Source organism: Leguminivora glycinivorella, chromosome 1 (assembly GCF_023078275.1).
Source record: "Leguminivora glycinivorella isolate SPB_JAAS2020 chromosome 1, LegGlyc_1.1, whole genome shotgun sequence".
NCBI lineage: Eukaryota > Metazoa > Arthropoda > Insecta > Lepidoptera > Tortricidae > Leguminivora > Leguminivora glycinivorella.
In genome coordinates, this window is record NC_062971.1 from 7,991,465 (window position 1) to 8,013,964 (window position 22,500).

The window sequence follows — 22,500 nt, forward strand, 5'->3', positions numbered from 1 at the left end:
GAAGTATAGACGTGTACTGCGTGACGTGATGTGTCTGTCAAATGTGGTTGATGCAACTGGCCCTTAGTCGCGTGTCGTCGTAATCGTAAACGAAACTTTGTAAAGCGATGAGGGAAAAGTCAAAATGTTTCGGGAAATATGTTAAAGTAGTTACGCAAAAGCCATGCGTTCTAGTGATAAAGATGATGAGTCACAAGCTGAAGTTACAGGTTCGGTTCCCAATTCAGGCGCTTGATGGAGTTGGTTACTTTTTCTTAAGTGAACGGAATGTATTAAAACGATTACATCTATTTGATAACCTTAACAATGCCAGACCCTTAACAAAATTATGTCACTGGTACATTTATACAATATGATAATAGAACTATTTATCGAATACCTAGTTTTCAGCGCTTTTGTAGGCATTTTGTAAGCTGCGGCCTTTGTCCTGGGTTAGATTGAACGTGGAACATAATGGTCCCTGCGAAGGCATTCTGTAAGCACTGCCAGGTACATACTTTACCCTGACTCATTTATTTTGCCAAACAAAGAAAGCTTTTGTACAGGAAGATACAAACATTTCAGCGGGGCTTTATCTAGAACCTATTTTCCTAGTATATCTATGAACGGCACACCTCAAGATATTTTTAGAAAAGTAAAGTGAAAAATACTTAAATAGTACTCATTTACCACAATTAAATCAATCGAACAATTAAATCGTAACCGTGTACATACTATAATTTAGGGCACTATAGGCGCTTAAGTACTAATAGTAACTACCGCATCTTGAAAAAAATCCTATATCTAGTCACAAGTTTCTGACATGAAAATCGGTTGATAATAGGCTACTTGACCCTTTTTCAAAGTATGTCTTATATTATTAATTACTGTCTAATTAAACTAAAAAAAATAGTACCATATTTTATTACGACTTAAAAACCTGCAAAAAAATTATTTAAAGTTTACTTTTACTTGATCAGGCAAAAACAACATCCATATTAATCTATAGAATATCTCAACGTCAGTATATTTAGAAAAAATATTTGACACTGTCACATTGCAATAGAGGTTACTGCTATATATGGAGATTAGATTAGTACCTCTAATTTCCATAGTTGATTTGAATTATGTGACGTCACTCCAATGGCCAACACCGTTTTCGGAGTCCATAATTCAAAAAAACATACACTCATCTTTAATTAAAAATACGAAGTCATCACGCACTTTTAATCCCCGCAAGCTATAAATATTGATTTCTTAAGTCAAATACTACAGAAAACAATACTTCTAAATTCTCAGTCTAGTAGCCTATTGTGATCATCCGAATTTTTGCCCGATAATATTCACTCAATGATCATATTTTATAATATGTGTAGCTAGTTAACTGTAATACAGGAATCTTTGTCTAATATGTAGATAAGGGTTTAATTCATAAGCTGCAAGCTCCAGGTTTTAGGTTAACCTAAACGTGGAGCTTAAAATGCTTAGATTAATCTAAAAATTCTTAGGCCCACTTGTACCAACCACTTAACTCAGGGTTGGTGGGCTGTCATCTGGTGAAATGGTGGGTTAACCCTCGGGTCCTCGGGGCACAGCGTTTTTCTATTTAAATTTCTTTAAAGTCTATATCGTCACTACTTTTAAAAAATTTCGTATCTCACGCTGCTCCTCAAAGTTAAAACGCGGTAAGTCTATATGCATTCCATACATACTTACTACAATTTTCTTTTCATTGACAGACGAAGATACAAGTTTTTTTAAAAGTAGTGACGATATGTCTTGGTAAATGTAACTTTTTCTTATACTTTCATAACAATTTATTTCTATTTGCCTCTGCAAGTCCAAAATAGGCGAAATGCGTACTAAGGGAGTGCCTTCGATTGGTGTTTATTGGCGTCACCGAAATAAATGGTTTGTTTGAGACGGCTGACTAATTACTGGGCACAATTTATTGTTGCGGAAACAAGGAATTGGCTGTTGGTGAGGAATTAGCAATACTTACTTATGTTTCTTCTAGTTTCATCGCATAAAATAAATAAATAAATATTATAGCATATTCTTACACAGATTAACCGATTCCTACCGTGAGCTCAAGAAGGCTTATGTTGTGGGTACTCAGACAACGATATTTATAATATACAAATACTATACGTATAAAATATACATGACTCAGGAACAAATATATGTGATCATCACAAAAGTAGATGCCCTTACCGGGAACTTAGGACACCGGATTCGCAGGCAGGGTCACTACGCGCTAGGCCAGATCGGTCGTCTACTTATATATTAGGATTATGTATGTTAAAATGTTCAATTTATTCGGATGATATTGTGCAACCTACTCGTAACATGTTCCATTTTTCGTGGTGTAGGTATTTTGAACAAGTGTTTGAACTGTGCTGTTTTGAGAATTTTCTTTCCCGGTGGTGAAATTTTAAATTAGTTCCACGTGTAGGTACATAAACGCGTAATTATGATAAAAATGCAATTTTAAAGCTCTGCAAACTTCCGCCATTCTTACTCTGTTTTTTTTTATAAAACAGTAGCTATATTAATGAAAGTTTCATTCAATTCGATAACAAGTAGATTCGTAGTGACCGACTAAGTTTTATGGAAGTTTCCAAATGTCAGAGACATGCCTACTTATTTCTAGATACAGAATCTGTAATAGGCATCATGCACATAAATTATCTTATTTATGCTAAATAAGGGAAACAAAAATGACTATATACACCTCGTAAAAAAATACGAGTACGCGACAAACCTTCTTCCTACCCGAATGTAAACAAAAAGCAGCATTCTCTCGCTTATCACCTTTTACCGTAGATTTTTAATTACCCCCAAGAATCCAGAGTCATCAATCTCGAGGTGCAACTGGCAATTACGGGCGCGGAACATTGAACAAAATGACGCGCGGCAAAGTCGCATGTCTCGGATGTTTGACCTAACCGCTTAGCGACTACCCTATTTTCTATCATAATAAAAATGTGACTAATATTTAATCCATGCTTAAGATTATAAATGGGAAAGTGTATGTACGTGTGCCTGTTTGTTTGTCCGTCTTTCTCGCCAAAACAGAGCGACGAATTAATGAGATTTATTACGCGGAGACAGTTAAGGAGATGTAGAATGACATTGGCTACTTTTTGTCTCTTTCTAACCCCCCACTTCCCTAAACTGGGGGGTATTTGTATATATAGAGTATAAAATAAGCCAATTGGATAATCATCCCTCGATGTTTTCATATTTTTACTTTTTCTTTCAAATTGATGTCGGCGACATAAATATTTTCCTCCATCTTTTATTATGTGCAGAGTATGTATAGTATTTATATCCTTAAAATAAAACTGTTGATTCAAGTAAAATACTACGTGGCTGTGAACCCTACTGCTTTCGCAAGAGTTATTAGAATCAATTCGGGGTTCCATAATGATACAAGTTAATCTACATACATAAACACAGGTTTGTTTTATGTTCCGCTTATTTTGACTAAACGTTTCACGCTCCAGTAACATAAGAACAGCAAAGTTATCATCGAGTGATGTTATGTATGTTTTTATTATATAAGAAAATACTCTGCTTTATTTCGAGTAAAGCCCAATTATTACAAAGGCTGTACGGATAATAATTTTATGACAAATAATGGAAAAATCAAAACAATTCATCAAACAATTCTTCTGATAATTAAAAGAGCTATCACCAAATACTGACATAATAATAAATAATTGTATAAGTAATTATTAGAACAATTACATTTGTATTATGTCTGAGCAGGTAGATAAGGTAACTAGTCTGTTCGGAAAGTGAAGAGTCGTGGAATGTAGTGGACCCCATACATTTCACGACTCTTCTCTTTCCGAACAAACTCTACGGGTAGGTATTTAATATTCATTATTTAAATACACATAAATATATCACGGCTTAATACACAGGATGCCATGAATCTAGTGAAACTAACCGTGTAATCGCACAGAACTCTTAAAAAACTTGTATTATATGTATACTATATATACATACAAGATAACAAAACATCCTGACTCTCAAATAAAAGCTTTCCTTGATCTTCAAGTTCATTCAAATCCTCAATTGTACAACGCGTCGGAATGTAGAAACAAAAGATAATTCATTACACTTTAGATTTATGATCGGCAATAAACAGTGCGAACGGATTCCGAGGCCGGCCCGCGGTGCAGATCCGTGTCCCACAATCATTAATCCACGGAAGGTCACAATTTGTCGACCAGCAACTGAATTTATAGTAAGATGTAAGATAAGATGAATGAGAAATGTAATGAACTAATTACAAATACAGATATGAACGACAAGACCCCTTCTCTTCGGATATGTCCAGGTGTATCTTCGCCTAGGATAGTCTTCGGCGAGGCTTTAAAATAAAAGTTGAAATGAATATAGCCTAGTTTTTAGCGCAAAATTTACTAAATTACTAAAATTAGAATGTCGTTTTTTGCGGAACTGATAATAATAATTTGAAACTAAGTAATTTCATCTTTTGTAAAGCCAGCAGGCGAAGATTTAAATGGCTATCATATGCAATGAGACGGAGTTTTACAGGACAAAAATGAATTGTTTTAAAAAAATCAATAATTACAAATCGGAATTTATTTACAATGGACACGTCATATCCTTAACCGGATAGCACTTACAAGGATACAAATACAATGCATTCACTCTTTATATAAAATACAACAGTAAATTACTTATCAAGACTAATTATCCTATCAAGGTCGTGATAGTCACGTTTGGCATTTTTAAAGATATTAATAATGATAAAATACAAATTACTCAATAATGGATCTAAAATTCGTTTTAAAGTTAATTTTCTTACACACGCAATGCGTTTAACTCTTCAAAACCCAAGTCAAAGCAGGCCTGTCAAAATAATCGCATTTTTTAAATACCTAATTCAAGATTTTAAATTAAATAATACAATTGTTCAGATAAGGCGTTAAAGTTGAACTCAAATTTGAATTCAAATTCAGTCAATTGAACACAGATCCAATTTTCAAGCCGTCACTAGAGCGGTAGAAAAGCTGACATAGCCACGAGCGACTCTCATCGGAGATGATTAGATTTGCAGAACCGCGGCTTCGTCCTGGATTCAACCAATCGTAGCGAGCTAATGACGAATCGGAGGCCGAATTTACTCCATTCGACGAATATGCTTTTTCATGTTCTGTTTTTTTTTTTATTATAATAGGTACAATTAAAATTCTAATAAAGAACACAGATCAAATTTGCAAGCTGTCACTAGAGCGGTAGAAAAGCTTACATAGCCACCAATTAGCCAATTTGCAAGCCTCTCACTCAACGTAGTTTTAGAAATGGTTAAACTTGGATATGGTTCAATTTTCCATAAGCTCGAGCCAAATTCCCTACGCGAAGCTTTTGCATGCATTTAGTGAATGTCAATGAACGTGAGCCGTTTATGCTGATTATTTTTCTTGGTCATATCAGCATCAGCATGTCAAACTAGTACAATAGAATCGGCCTCCGATTTTGCCTACTTCTACCGTACGCAGGTTACTGTAACACTTAATCCCGAACAAAAACGTTAATCCCACGTGTGGCTTACCTACATTCGTGCTTTGCGTGCTCATCAAGATCTAGGCGGCAGGTATTAATTAGTAATATAAAGAACACTTATACATTATCTAAAAGAATAGAAACAGATCATCAACACATATAAAAAGTTAAAAACATAGTTGATAGTTAAAAAAAAAAACAAAGCCAGCCATTGCGCCTTTTAACTGTAAATTTTGGCATCGTATTCACTGTCTTTGTTGAGTGGAGTACCTTCCTATTTGTCATAACAATTTCAAATTGTGTTTAGATTGCTATCTACGTCCGTATAGATGGTGATTGAAGGTTTGCATTGTCCCAACTTTGTAGCAGCAACAATCCGATAACGTGCCAACTACCTCTAATATTGCTACACTATACTGCTTAATAGCACCTTAGAATGTAGACCGTAGGTATTTTTCACAACAGAGTTGCGAAAGTTTCATGCGATTCAGTCATTAGGAAAAGCAATTTATTTATTTCTAGAATAATAGGAACCCTATTATATTGATTTATTGTAGGGAAAACAGTTGAAAGATAAGTTTTGTGCGGGCTATAAATTAGGGTCGAGTTTTTACATTTTTGGCGAAGTTGAATAAATCTTGAGAAAAAAACCGGCCAAGAGCGTGTCGGGCCACGCTCAGTGTAGGGTTCCGTAGTTTTCCGTATTTTTCTCAAAAACTACTGAACCTATCAAGTTCAAAACAATTTTCCTAGAAAGTCTTTATAAAGTTCTACTTTCGTGATTTTTTCCATATTTTTTAAACATATGGTTCAAAAGTTAGAGGGGGGGGGGGACGCACTTTTTTTTCCTTTAGGAGCGATTATTTCCGAAACTATTAATATTATCAAAAAACGATCTTAGCAAACCCTTATTCATTTTTAAATACCTATTCAACAATATATCACACGTTGGGGTTGGAATAAAAAAAAATATCAGCCCCCACTTTTCATGTAGGGGGGGTACCCTAATAAAACATTTTCTTCCATTTTTTATTTTTGCACTTTGTTGGCGTGATTGATATACATATTGGTACCAAATTTCAGCTTTCTAGTGCTAACGGTTACTGAGATTATCCGCGGACGGACGGACGGACGGACAGACAGACATGGCGAAACTATAAGGGTTCCTAGTTGACTACGGAACCCTAAAAAGGCATATCTGTTACTTTTGTCCTTTTCATTGTCTTACAAAGTGTGCGATAATCTTTGTTGGTTGGGTTTGTTGGTTTGTTGTTTGGTGGTATTCGGGTATAATTGGGAAAACACTACACAAGGACGTTTTAATAAATTAAGTAAGTAGTTTTTTTTTAATTCAGTACATAATTACATAGTTTACTATTAGTTTGTAGAGGCGTTGACAGGCGCAGGAATTCTAAACGAGATATTGATTACGACTTGTTAAACTTTGGTTGGTGAAACTGTAGTAGAAAGGAACTTTATATTGTTATTATAAATAAATTAAAAAAAAAAAAGATTACAAATGGTACCTAGTGATAATGTTAGAATATTTTTATTGCTATTACCTTTTGAACATATTATCTAGGTATACCAGTTTGTTTCTTTTTCAGTTACAAGGATGCAAACCAGCAGTAGCATATATAGGTTGTATGCATTCTGGTAAGTACCACAAAATTACCTAAAAGGTCCTAATAAAATATCATTGTTACATCGGCTATTATCTGGTGCACTTGACACTATAAACCTCTATTCACAATATAGGTAGTTTAAATATGTAAATCTTTAACGCGGCGCTGTAAACGTAATAGCTTTATAGTCAGTTACGTTACGGCAAAGAACAAAATAATTCATAGGTTGTTTATGACCTCATAGTCATTAATACTAACCGCATTGGGTAACTGCACTTATTTTGGCATCACGCGGAAGTTGCGCCACGCAGGCCGGCCATATGCAAGTGGCATCGTTGCAAAAAGGCAAATTACACGCCGGACTGATTGTCGCACCAATTAAATTACCCGTGAACGGGTTGCACAAATCATATGAAATTGATTTGAATTCTCAATATGGGTCAGGTTGCAGTTTTAGTTCTACAGCACGCCTGGACCCCTGAGGGCAGATTTAAAATAAACTAGATTTATGTAGTCGTGTCTCTAGTTGTAATTGGAATTGGCAATGCAGTAATATTTAGATAATTTCATGTGAGAACCTCGTATTAAATGCATTTCATATTTTAGCTCTTTTCGCTCTTTTCAGTCACGAAGTGTTCTACTTTATACCGGCTTATTTAATACATTCATACTATACTAACCAGATGGATACTTGTCATAAGTAACATCACTTTATTTAACTAACAATAATAGTTATATACATACTCATGTACCTAGGTAGTACCTATACTAGAGTAGAACTGGGAAAATACAGATAACCCATATTTCGTGTCATCGAATAGATGTTAGCCACACGCGACTAATTACTAAAAAGTCAACAAAATTGTCACGCAAAAATCTTTCGTGTCACGTGAAACACTTTTTATTGCAGCTACTCGTAGGTATCTACATGTTAAGGAAATCACATTAACAAAAACAATGTATCATGTACTTCCACCGAAATTTAAAACTACAATTGTAGATTATGTCGTGGCGATCAATTAAAACACGACTAATTCCATTGGTGTTTAAAATCGACACGAGTTACGAATTTCCGTACTGCACGTGTATCGTACGAAGTATTTCTTGTCAGGTCGAAACTTCGGAGGGCCATCTGTAGGGCCATTTTTGGTTGTTTCACCGAATTAGGCGTGTCACCGAATGAGGCGAGTTTACCCTACTGAAAAACTTCGTTCGATAGACGTGCTAAAAGGAAATTTGTAACTCGTGTCGGTTTAAAACACTTCTTCGATCGTGTTTTAATTTTATCGTCACTCGTTTCGTACTTGCTCTTTTCCGCACTTGTATCGAAATGTACTATTACATAGATAAAACTTGTCGTTCTAACAACCGATTGCACTTTGAATCAATCTAAGTAGGTACCCGTAAAAGTTGTAAAGCTGCGTCTAATAGCCAGTAATTACTCGTCCCGGCCAGGCCCCGTAGCCGAATGGCATTTCTCCGACGCCAAACGAAAGCGATACGCCGCTGGCTCTGTCGCGCCAATACGCAAGCGCGATAGAGATAGATATCTACTAGCGCTTCGTTTCGTGAGCGTTTCGTGAGCGATTGTGCCATTCGGCTAGCCACCCTGGTCACGCTCATTAGCATGGCGGGCGCATCTCTGGAGAAACTCGGAGAAATACCGCCAAGGCCGCTAGGCCTTATCACGCCTCGCCTCAAAAACCCTACGAACGTAGGTAAGATCGCCATCTCGTTTTCACTAGATTATACGTGTGTGGAATAATTTATAATGTGACAATGTAGATATTTATAATTATAATCATGTTACCTATGACTTTCACTTTAAATATCAACAATAAGCTTATTTTTTCTTGTATGTATTTCCAAAATATTGTACTTACATCATATTTCTTAAATACAGTGCTCTACCTACTCCGTAATATAATATTAACTTTAACCTTTACTTTGGTCTATTTATACTTGTAGTGCAGAAATAAATCAAAAATAATCAATTATGTATTGGTAAACGTTATCCTTCTTACGCATATCGCATTATATTGCAAGTACGGTACGTCGCATAATTATATTGAGAGTAGAGTACCTACCCATAATACCATCGGTCACTCAGCATGTGAAAAAGGTCGACCTTGTACGTTGTTCGCCATAAACAGGCGTATGTGAAAATTGGGTTTTGTGTAGTCCACTAGCATAAGGTACTGTTGTCTTTGTTGCGAAACAAAGCACTAAACAACTGAGTTGCCCTTGTTTCGTTACGTCTTAGAATCTTAGATCTAAATGGCTTTAGAGGGAACGGAAATTATATCAATCACGTTTCTTTGATAAAGGCGGCAAATTGCTGGGCTAGTTTACAAAGATACTAGGAAGTGATCGAGATATATCAGCAAACAGTGGTCAGGTGGTCTAAGCACAGCTTGCATTCTCCCGCGCAAGTACGTAATATATGTACATAATTACAATAATTACATATATATAAGTATATATACCTGCCAAATCCCACACCGGGACAAACGACGCAACGGAGCTTTGACGCTGTGACGTCATCGCCCAAATCATTTGTTTAATTTTATTTTTATTGTTCTCTCTATGATTATTGTTCTCTTTTTTCTCTTTTTTTTTGTTATCTAAGTATCCTGACGGGTGTCCTGCCATTTCGCCAAAAAACGTTTCGTCAAATTTCATTTCCCAATAATCATATCGCAATAGTTTCATTTCCCAAAGTATTGTTTGGCAAAGGTATGTTTCGCAATGAATTTGTTTGGCCAAATTATCATTTGGTAAAATTTTACTTAGTCAAATTTTATTTAGACAAAACTTTATTTCGCAAATGTTTTTAATGGCAAACTTATATCCCAAAAACATGTTTGGTAAAAATTTCACATCGCAAATTTCGAAAATATTTAGGCATTTGCATTTTCATTTCTACGGGATCCATTTAATTTACCGAAGATTTTTTTGCCAAATTTAACCTAAAATCTGTCAAATGATAATTTCAGTTTTATTCCCAAGTACTTCACTTGGACAAGAAAACTTTATTTCTCTAACTTTGCTCAACTTTATTTTACTCAAATTAATTACTGGACAAAATTATTTTGTCAACTATTTTTTTTGTCAAAAAATGTTTCTACAAATTATACCTATCATGCAAAACAACGTTTGACAATAAATATTAAAAGGCATAAATGTAATGTAATAATTTTATTACTATTGTGACAGAAAACTCGTGTGTTACAGAGTCAGTTTAGGTGCGACGACGAGCGAAGCGAGGAGGAGCGTGTTAGGTTGACAGTGAGCAAACCGGAAATGACTTTTAAAAGTAATTCTTTTTAATAAAATGTACCCGGACATGCAAGTGAAAATGTCATCCTTGAGATTTGCAGCAGGAGGAAATAAAAAGTACGACAATCACATTATTTCACACAAATCTTGGACACAAAGTATAATATCAACAAACACATTTCTAGTGCGCCATTTAATTACAATATATTGAGAAATGGAAATTTTGCCTAACACCTTTGACTAAATAATATTTGGTAAAATGAAATTTGACCAAGTAAATATTTTGGGAAATTACTTGCCAAAAAAAGTTTTGCTAAATGTCAATTTGCGATAAGTTGTTTTGCCAAACGTTTATTTGGTAAATGATAATTTGGGAATAATAGTTTGGGATGTGAAACTTTGGGAAACGTTTTTCGGCGAATCGTCAGTAAACCTGACGCATTGGTTTTACTGTAATGTCATGTAAACATGTTTTTACTATATCTATTAGCGTGACCTCAATAAAATTATGGACTCGCGCGAGAGAGCGCAATGTTGTGCTGGATCGCAGGTATATTAGTCAAAATGCTTTAAAGATAGGTAGGACTAAGTAGGCTTAGTATATTGCAGCAGGAACCCACGCCTAGTCTCGAGCCGAAGACTCGTTAGTTCGTAATATCCTGTCGCCAAGCGCCGACGCCGATGATTACCGAACGCCCGGTATCGGAAAAACATTAATTTGCCGATATATTTTCCTGAAAGTCGAGGTTTCGTAATTTGACGTTTTAAATATTTATAGCCGGGGAAGTGAAGAGTGGAATTAACAGTACATTGTAACAGACACCGTTACTGGCTGTTTGTTATGTGCATTTGTATTGTTGGCCATTCATTTCATAGTATTGCTTTAATTAACATTTTATTAATACCTACTCGTATCAGTTTTGTGAAATAAGCAAAAAAAATACACAATAATTTAATATTTACCTATACGAGTAAATATTATTAAGATCAAACCAACGATTACACATTTCAGAAATTGATTTTAGATTCAGAACTATACTGTATTATTTTTTTATTGACATTTGCATAGATTAAAATGCTGTGTCAACATTGTGAGATGTGATATACTTAATAGCAATGTTTTCCATAAATATGGCTAATTGGAGCCGACCAGTTTTGTAGCTTTCATTACATTTTATTTATTTCCTATGAATCTAATTAGATACTGAGACCATGTTTTATAATATTTTATTATGTTCAAATACACCTACATATTACACTTACTGTACTAGGGATTGCGCCGGATTGCTATCAAATTTCAAGGAAAGATTTCCACATCGACTCTCGTAACGAAGCTCTTCTTTTGCACTAAGTTGTTTTAATACATTTTGAACAATGATTTCTGTTTCCATCACTTCATCCCAAAAATTATTCTTATTCACAAAATTACTTCCCTAGTGACCCTAATGCATGCACCTGCGTCTAAATATCGGAAGCTCGACTACAATATGTCTAATAAACCGTGAATTCACCTTACCACACTTCTAATTCATTTCTATAACATTAAGAGCATTGAAAGCAATAACACGTGGGAAAAATCAAATCAAACTTTTATTACAGTTCATAAACTTCCCGGAACTCCATTGCAATCGTATTATGTCTAACTCGGAACTAAAACCCACCATTTTTCACCGGATGTAGTAACACTAGTCAGGATCAATAGGCGTTGGCCAACCGCGCAAAAACCGCAGGTTTGCACATAATGCATGACCTCCGCCACAATCGGCAAAGGCTCTCATGAGAACCTGCGATATGTCTAGTTATTGTCTGTCTGTATTGTTCGCACATGAGATAAGGTGCTGATATGTGTTCATGTTACGTGGATTGTTGAGGTAATGTTTCTAGCTAATGACAATTATAGCTTTGAAATTGTTAAGTACCTACTTATCATGTTGTGTTCCTGCTGGTGAGGATGCTAAAGCTCAACGAGATTGCGGAGTGTTAAGGTCGGCAATGCGCATGTAACATGGTAACATGGTACTTCTAGCTCATAGTTAAAGCATAGTTCAACATCGCAATTGCTTACGATAATTGCTTACGATAATATCGTCGTCGTAGCTAGCTTTCTATCGAGTCAGAGCTACCTACTATATAAGAGTAGGCGGTTGTAACATTTGGCCAGGTTCCCGGAGATACAGGCGTTCATAGACTAAAGACTGTTTACCATCAGTCGGACCGTGTACTCGTTTAAAACTGGCGTAGAATTTCTATTAAAATAACAGTTGTTCATTTACGTACTGCTTTGAGAATATTTTATAAAGTTTTGACAACTCAATCATGAAAAGTTATTGGAAAACAAGGTAATACAATTCCGGAATATCTGATTACTTCCTCCTATCGATCTCTTTTGAAAACATATTGTGTTTCGGGAAATTATCTCTGCTCTGAGGACGGTTGTTATATAAAACATTTGCAATATTCTTGTAATAACACCGTGTAATTTTTGTTTTACGATAAATACGATACATCGTTTGGCTCATTAACAGAAGTTACCTGATACATAACGTTAAATTCGAAATACAATGTTTTTCCTACATAATAAATAACTCAATAAGTTTCTCTCAGAAATTTAAAATTAATTAGTTAGCATCAAGTATGTCAAAATAAATAATAATACGAAGTAATCAAGGTTGTGATGCACTTGTTCAGTCATATACATACAACGATCAAGTATGAATTGTACTATAATTAATAATAGTAATCTTCTGTACTAATGTTCCTAATAGTGATATTGACACACTAACAAATTCCCACGCTATTCATAAACGCACTTTTCAATGCTACAAGACAAGAGCAACTTGCAATTCAACAAGCGTTTACCGTCGCCGTAAAAAGAATGAAGCAATAAAATTTAAGTTTTTAAATTCTATGCACATACAAAATTAGAGTTGTTGTTTTAAAAGCACGTGTCGCATGTATAATCGAGAAAAATACTTAATGGGTACTTAATGGGAAGTTTTGAAGGGTTGTCTAACTACCATATGAAATTTAATTTTAACACGTTCTCTGCGGTACCGGGCCGAGCGGAGCGAGGAGGAGCGTGTTAGGTTGACCGTGAGCGAACCAGAAACGAATTTTTAATGTAAATTGTATATGTCACTGTAAAAGCTTCAAGCGCGCTTCTATAAATGGCACAAGTTTTTCATAGAACTTCCCCAAAACTTTTTAAATAATTTTATGATGAATGATTTTCTTAAACACAAAATTATGAATGTTATTAAATATTTGTATAGAATTTATGATTAAAAATTTTCGACTAAATGATTATTATGAACAGTGATAGTAGTACTATTGATAATAATGAAACAAAATTATGATAAGTAAAATTATGAGAAATGATCATTCGGAGCACAAATCGGTATAAACAATAATTTTATAACAAATAATTTTATATGAGCCAATATGGACCCGGCCGGAAGACCTTGTACAAAGTATGGATAACTGCGAGTTAACTGCCGCAGCGAAGGTGAAGGGTTCTGGAAGCTATGAAAAATTAAAATGAAGAATGATTTTTACTTATGTAGGTATCAGAATGCAGCTTGTTACATGAGATGTGGGTATTCTAATGCTAGAAGTAGGTATTATGAGTAAATATAGAAATAATGTAAATAATAGCCTCGGATTAGTGTCCTAAGCCTTAAACTAGGTTAACCAGTCTTATATGGATCAGGGAATAAACCACCTATATTATTAGATGTTCAATGGCTAAATACGAGATATGTAACATTTCTATAAATATTAGATTTATTTATGATGAAGTTCATATTTGGCGCAACTAAGTTAACGAGATAGGACCTCGTTGGTTTGCACTCGCGTTTATTATTTCGTACATTTTCTAGTTTAATATGAATTCATTTGAGAACGCGCGCTAAACCGCAATATTAGACAGAAGTCAGACAAGCTCTTGGTTGGCAGTGGCACTGCAGCACTGATATAATATAGTCCTGCATTTAAAAAAAACCGGCCAAGTGCGAGTCGGACTCGCGCACCGAGGGTTCCGTACAAACCTGCAAGGTTTACAAAGTTCGTTCATTACGACAATCGAGTCATAATATATATTTTGTAATGTAACTAAAAATTTAAGGTTTTCGGAATTTTTCCTTTATGTGTGCTATAAAACGTTGCTTCATGCCAAATTTCAAGATTCTAGGTCGACTGGAAGTACCCTTTAGGTTTTGATTCCCTTGCGAGTACTTGCGAGTTTCAAAATATGCAGCTTAAATTGCTGTTTCTTTTGATTGCGTTGACATAGAAGTTTGATTTTGTTACAGCTTAAAGGTATTATAGACCTGAGTATTTTGTATGAATTTCAATTTAATACCTCTACGCGTTTATGAGGAAATGGGTAGTAAGGTTAAAATTATTAAAAAAAATATATTATGTGATGTAACTAAAAATTTATGGTTTTCGTAATTTTTCCTTTATCTATGCTATAAGACGTTGCTTCGTACCAAATTTCAAGATTCTGAGTTCACGGGAAGCACCCTGTAGGTTTTGATTCCCTTGCAAGTGTCGAAAATTTGCGGCATAAACGGCTCTATCTTTTGATTGCGTTGGCTTAGAAGTTTGATTTTTTCACAGCTTCAAGGGACAGTAGACCTGAGTAATTGATATAAATTTCAGCTTCATACCTCCACGCGTTCCTGAGAAAAAGGGTCTTGACAGACGGACGGACGGACAGACGGACAACAAAGTGATCCTATAAGGGTTCCGTTTTTTCCTTTTGAGGTACGGAACCCTAAAAAGGACATAAAGACTTATCTTTTTTTAATTTAGTTTTTGTAGCTTTATGTACTAGTAACATACTGGTATCCTTTAGTCTTTTTCTTCTACATACCAAGAGGTAATTTATGCTAGTTAAACTGTAAGTAAGTATGTTATTTGTCAATTTATTCATATTGCATTGCATGTGGTGTACTTCACTGCATTGCGGGTTTCTTTTTAAATGTAAGGATTTAACTCACGTAAGTAGTTCGGCGACTGCACATGTTTAAATATTTTAAAATACGTCGCACGAAAGTTAACTTATTTTTTTATTTATTTTATTAATAAATTCTGGGCTAAAATACAAGCAGAATAGGCTACAAGTTCACTTCCTCACAAAAACTTAGCGTCACGTCATTATAGAAAAGTTGGATGGTGGATTGTTTGATCACTAATGAGGACCGTTACGGACGTCACAAGTTCGTTTATGCTTGAGCGAAATATAAGCCATTTTAACTAAGCAAGACAATATATTAGGTAGGTGTACGGCCACATACATATTTTGTTAATGTTACACATAATATTACTACAAAGTACTTAAGTTAATTTCATCATTAACTTCCTAATGTGTTCCGGACGTGGTTGCTTAAGTTCAGTTAGGAGACCTGGGGACTTCGTGAAAACTAACCCTAAGTGCGTTTTCACATTATCCGATCCGATATCGGATGTCGGACCGATATCCCATACATTACAGGCGCCATCTTAGATTTTTCCATTGAAATCCTTCCGACATCCGATATCTGAACGGATAATGTGAAATCGGACCGCTCGATAGGGTTAGTCTGGTATTTTTTTAACCCAATAATGAAAGCTCATTCATTGGTACCCACTTGGGTTGGAATCCGTGATCGCCGGTTTGAAAGTATTTTATACTAAACAAATAAATAAATATTATAGGGCATTCTAACACAGATTGATTGAGTCCCACGGTAAGCTCAAGAAGGCTTGTGTTGCAGGTACTCAGGCAACGATATGTATAATATACAAATACTTATATATTTACATAAAAAACATCCATGACTCACAAAGAAATATTTGTGCTCATCACACAAATAAATGCCCTTACCGGGATTCGAACCCGGGACCGCGGCGTAGCAGGCAGGGTCACTACGCGCTAGGCCAGACCGGTCGTCAAATTTCTACTAAGCTACAACGTTTATTTAATTGACTGTTTATTCGGCTTGTTGGTTAATTAGCCAAATCCATATTTTGCACATTAAACCCTAATCGACATGATTTTTGTTTACAGGACCGGAATGCATATTTAATAAAGTACCTAAATATTCGCGATACTTTTCATACAGAATCACAAAGATTTCTCCTTTTTTTATTATGCAAAAGGCCCCTGATAACACATCAACTCTGTATGTGTTAAATACGTAATGTTGAAGGCTGACAATCTATTGTCATTTTTGAACAGAACTGTCGGCCAATTTAACCCATATCAAGGCAGGCGCAATTTGGCGTCCATGCTAAGTCGCCTTTGTCTTGATAAGGGTTAAGTTGGCTTTCTAGTGTATGTAATGCTAGCAGAACATATATGCTCTAGACACTAGACACTTTTGAATATATGCTTGTATACCAATTTATGATTTAATCTATCTAGTTATGACACGACTTAGTGCGTTTTCACATTATCCGACCCGATATTGGATGTCGGAAGGATTTCAAAGGCAAAAATCAAAGATGGCTGCTTAAATGTATGGAATATCGGCACTTAAAGTACACTTGCGCCAAAGCGCCGTCTAGGTTTAATGTAACTTGAAATTCCCACGCATCCATCCACGTAAGGTAAGATATTTTTTTTATACTACGTCGGTGGCAAACAAGCATACGGTCCGCCTGATGGAAAGCGGTGAACGTAACCTATGTAAGGTACATAGGGGCAAATCTCGACTGGGGGGCAAATGTAACTGGTCCATTTTTTCCATGTTTTACAGTGTTTGCATTATTAAATAGAGTGTCCACCGGTTACATATCGTCACTACTTTTAAAAAATCTCGTATCTCACGCTGTTACTCAAAGTTAAAACGCAGTAAGTCTATATGCATTCCATACATACTTACTACAATTTTCTTTTCATTAACAGATGAAGATACAAGTTTTTTTTAAAGTAGTGACGATATAGTAGGCGTGTTCAGTGGATACATGTAAAACTCAACATCATAGTGTAATAATGGAAAAAATGGATTACTTACAATTGCCCCTCCGTCGAGAGTTGCCCCGCTGTACCTTATATTAAAAGCCATATCAAAACAGGATCATACTCGTGACCAATAGTTAGATTACATTCAGCCTAAAATAAAAACAAAAAAATGAGATCAAGTAAAAGAACAAAATAAATGAATTCGATAAAAAGAAATATATTGTATGTAGGTCACTAATTGAGACACTAAAATAATTTGATGTTGCGAATTCAATGAAGATAACGCGACTTTCGTCATGTATAAAATAATTAGGATGCCTATCGAAATTCCGATCGTTAAAGTAAGGAGATAATCGTATTCGATACTAACTACGTCGTACGATTGCACGATTGACCCCGGCGTTACACAATGCGAATACTCTACATAAAAATGATCACTATCTATTGCGAGATGACCAGGCTGCTATCGTATTTGTTTATCATATAAAACTAAAGCAAAAAAAATTGAAAAAAACCCCGACATAGTGAACCGATTTTCATGAAACATGGCTAAGAACACTCCCGACTAAGTACGTTTTCACATTATCCGATCCGATATCGGATGTCGGACAGATATCCCATACATTACAGCCGCCATCTTGGATTTTTTCCATTGAAATCCTTCCGACATCCGATATCGGATCGGATAATGTGAAAACGGCCTTACTCAGCTTTCAAACAAAAAAAACTAACTTAAATCGATTCATCCGTTCGGGAACTACGATGCCACAGACAGACACACACACAGACAGACAGACAGACAGACAGACATCAAACTTATAACACCCCGTCGTTTTTGGGGGGTTAAAAAACTTAAAACATTCATACTTTCTTCAGCAAAAAAAAATAAGTAATAAATTTTCATTTATGTTACTTTTTAATAGAAAACACCATATTTTTCAATATTATTTAAGAAGTTAATTTTGAAATACTAAATAGCTGTCGCTAATAACCGCGATTATTGAGGAAATTGTGCAAATATAACTCAACCCCACAATAAATAACGAAGTGAAAATACCGTTGAGTTCATAAATATGTATTATTCTTCCTATTACAATAAATTATCGTAAAAAAATTACTATGTACTGTTGTTCATAATAGCAGCATAAGTATTTGCTCCATATTTATATTTTATATTGAAAGTGTTCATAGCATTACAAAAAAATATCTACATGAAAATAAGATAGAAAATATCTATAATTCAAACTAAAATATTTTCTGTCAACGCAAATCTCATTATAAAGAGAACCGTGGACGCAGTAATTCGAACATAAATTCATTTTTATTAAATTTCACGAGAAACGCTATAAAAAGGACTTGACAGTGTTGCCGTGCTTCGCTGAATTACCCGACAAAGTTGAAATTGGAATGGAAAATAGGGAAATTCAAATCTTAATTATGAATATTCATGTAACTGCAACGGTTATTACTGTACGGAAGTTGGTGAATGACCAGGTTGCTAGTTTGTGCTCGTGACATTTTAGGTTTGGAAGCGTTTAATATTGACGAAGGGGACTTCCAAAACAAAATTTTTTCCCCTCACTAGCTCGGAAACACGTGTTTTGTCTTTTAATACTAGCGGACAAAAACGCATTTTATCCACTAGTGGGTAAAGTAATTTGACCTTGAATAAAGTCAAATTAACTGCTTTAAAATTGATAAAAGTAAGTGAATCTAGTAATTAAGATGATTTACCACCTGTGGAACTACTGGAAGCAGTGATAAACGCATTTTTTGCGTTGTAGTTTCCTCGCTATAGTGAGGGGAAAAGTGTTGTGTTACACTCGGGTGCAAATGTATTTTACTTCTCGTGTGTTAAAATACAACTTTGCCCCCAATATTATTGTTAGGCCTAAACAGGCACAGATTACTTACTGTGCCGTCATAGAAATGAAATCGCTGTCAATAGACATTGCCAACAATGTAAACCAACCATTATATAAAATATCAATATTTTAGCACAATTTTGTTATTTTAAAGGTTTAGGGTCATAATGTGAGATGAATAGATTAAATAACACATGGATTTAGCCAGTATCTGATGAGTTAGAATGGAAATTATAAACATTTTGACTACAAGGTTTGTTTACATTGTTCACAAATTCTATTGACGGCGACTTTAATCAGTATAATCACACTAAATTTTACTTAGGGCTACTGGGGTCAGCCAAATCACTCGATTAGCCGTTAATACATGGATAAAGGATAGCCTAAACGGACAAGAAGCTCTTAGTTTTTCACTGGAGGTAAAAAGGTAAAAAAAAAAAAAAACATTAGTGAAAGAAAAACTTCGTTAATAAATTCTGCTTTGCGCAGGAAGTTCTCCTCCAAAACAAAGGTTTTTTTCCCCCGATGCGACCAAGTTTCCTATGTTGTAACCTACTTTCGATAAACAAATGGGAAAACGTTCTATTTTTAAACGCTCTCAATCGTTTCCTTATCTATAGACAATAGAAAGATTCGCATACATTATGCGTTCACATCGGCCATCGGCGCCTAGTGGTTTACGTTCACATTTTCTTTACTATTACGCCGTGTTTTTTATGTTTTCCGTTAAATTCGACACGCAGTTAGGTTTATCATCAGGAACCGTCCTGTATATCGCTTTTCGTTATTTTCGATTTTTTTTCCTTTCCATACCTACATAAATAAATTAATTAATTAGTGTGACAGGACCTTAATCTCAACATTAAAGTCAGTATTTTTAGAACAAAACGGGACTTAATCGCGTAAACACTTACATTTATATTAGGCCCGACGTTTCGAACATCACATTATGTTCGTGGTCACGGGTAGACTGGTTTACGCGATTAAGTCCCGTTTTGTTCTAAAATTATGAGTGCAAATCGTGTTAGTCTAAATCAATATATTAAAGTCAGTGTCAAGTGTCTGACGGCAAATGTCAAAACAAATAACATAAGGAAGTGGTAAGGGATGCCACACACGTGCTCAGTCATTATTATTTTTTTAATAATTCGATAATCGTAAGAGTTAGGACGCTAGTTTCTTAGAGAAATTAATTGTATTTGACCTAAGGAACCTTCCCATAAAGTTAATGGAATTCAATAAAAACCCGGTGTATATATCATGTATGAACATGAAACGTGAGTGTATCTGAAATACCTTCATAACAATTTTAGTTTTGAATTTTGTACAATTCATTGCCGGCGCGATTCGAACTTCAAGATAAATAAATAAATAAAAAATAAAAATGTTTTATTCTGTATCAACAAATGTTTTACAAAGTATCTGCGCTGGTGTCTCTTTTTAAGTGAGGAAACACTTGTGCTAAGAGAGCACCGCTCTTCCACGGTATACACTGTTTATCTTATAAGTAGGTATGTAAATTTAGATTAATAACACAAAATTATACTACTTAACCTTATACAAATAATAAACAAAATTTTTGAGTTTGTTACCTATAACTACACATTCTCATAATGAGAATGTGGGATAGATATTAGATAACTTAATTTTTAAGGCATGCATATATGTGTCTGTGTGTGTGTGTGTGTGTGTGTGTGTGTGTGTGTGTGTGTGTGTGTGTGTGTGTGTGTGTGTGTGTGTGTGTGTGTGTGTGTGTGTGTGTGTGTGTGTGTGTGTGTGTGTGTGTGTGTGTGTGTGTGTGTGTGTGTGTGTGTGTGTATGTCTGTGTGTGTCTTTATGTATAATTGTACGTATGTAATATTTTTCATTTATACTGATTTTGTACTAACTTTTCTATATCGTTGTAGGTTTTTGTTTTCAGCCATTCTGTTAATTTACGCTTACACTCATGTGTAGTGCAGGAATAAATGTCAAGGTGTTTGTTTATTGCATTATAAATATTACAAGACTGTGCCTGTTGTTGTCTCCTAGCAAATACGCTTTTCACTGTATGTGTCTTAATAACGTTAGTCTAATTCTCCTACGTGTGCATGAATGATCTGGTTTGTACGTGGTTTGTTTATGGGTTTTTAAAATTAGATGGAGGACGTATAATTTTCTCACTGATAGTAGATCACAGAGTAAATAGAGTTCATTAGTTGGGAATCTAAACGGCTTTTGATACATAACTTTTAGTAGTGCTCTTTGAGCCCGCTCAAGCTCAAGAAACTTAGTCTTAGTCGCACCACCCCATACAGAGATACAATATGTGATGACTGATTGAGCCAGTGATATGTAAACTTGATTTAGCACAGCTTTTGTAGTCACATGTCTAAGATTACTAAAAGTCCAGATCAGTTTACGGATCCTATTGTTCTCTGCATGAAGATGCCACGTAAGACGCTGGTCAATGGTAATTCCTAAATATTTAGTGTATTCTGCTTTGCAAATCGTTGGACAGGAACAGGTGGACAGTGGGTTACAGCAGTTATGTATTTTTATAGAAAACTCACATTTTGGCTGTGACCGATTATAGTTGGCGAAGCATATGTAGTTGGTTTTACTGGTATTAAGGGTGAGCAAATGTCTTTGTAGCCAGTTAGCAATTTTTGCTAGTCCGAGTTCTGCAGCATATGTCAAATCAAATGTTAGCTTTAGATGCGTGCCCGAACTCCTGTATTGAATCTGACGTCAAGGTTAGGGTTGTCAGCACTGGAATTTCCGGGCATCCATTATTTAAAGGAACTCCGCATGAGAAATGAAGAAAAAGCTTAAATAATTATCCGTGTAAGCTTCTTCATCTTCATTTCCGTGTCAAAAATGATGGTTTTGTTTGAAGAAACGTCGCTCCAGAATAATTATGGTATAGTCAAGAGCTAATATTTAACGTGTCTTAAAGTTAGAATCGTGCCGCCTTAAGTGTGCTGTTACTATAGAAGAAAATAAATATTAAATTAACCGTTTCTACACCCCGAGCGGTTTCCTCGGCGCGGGCGCACGCGCCGTGCGTATAATTTCATGCGGTAAGTAGTGACGCGGGAAATCTTTAGCGAGAGAAGATGAACCAATGAAAGTAATGAATTAAATTAAAAATTGAACATGATGTGGAATATTTAAGTAAAAATTTTATAACTACTATAATGGTGGTCAGAATAAATTGCCAATTTTATAGTTTTTGTAAATATTACATTGTTGCCATAGTTATTAATTAACTTAAATA

At 35.1% G+C, this 22,500-nt stretch overlaps 1 pseudogene; it reads right to left on the reverse strand.

The window, feature by feature from the left end:
• The window catches only part of LOC125230707, a 67,095-nt pseudogene that overhangs the window by 44,222 nt on the left and 373 nt on the right, over positions 1–22,500 (reverse strand).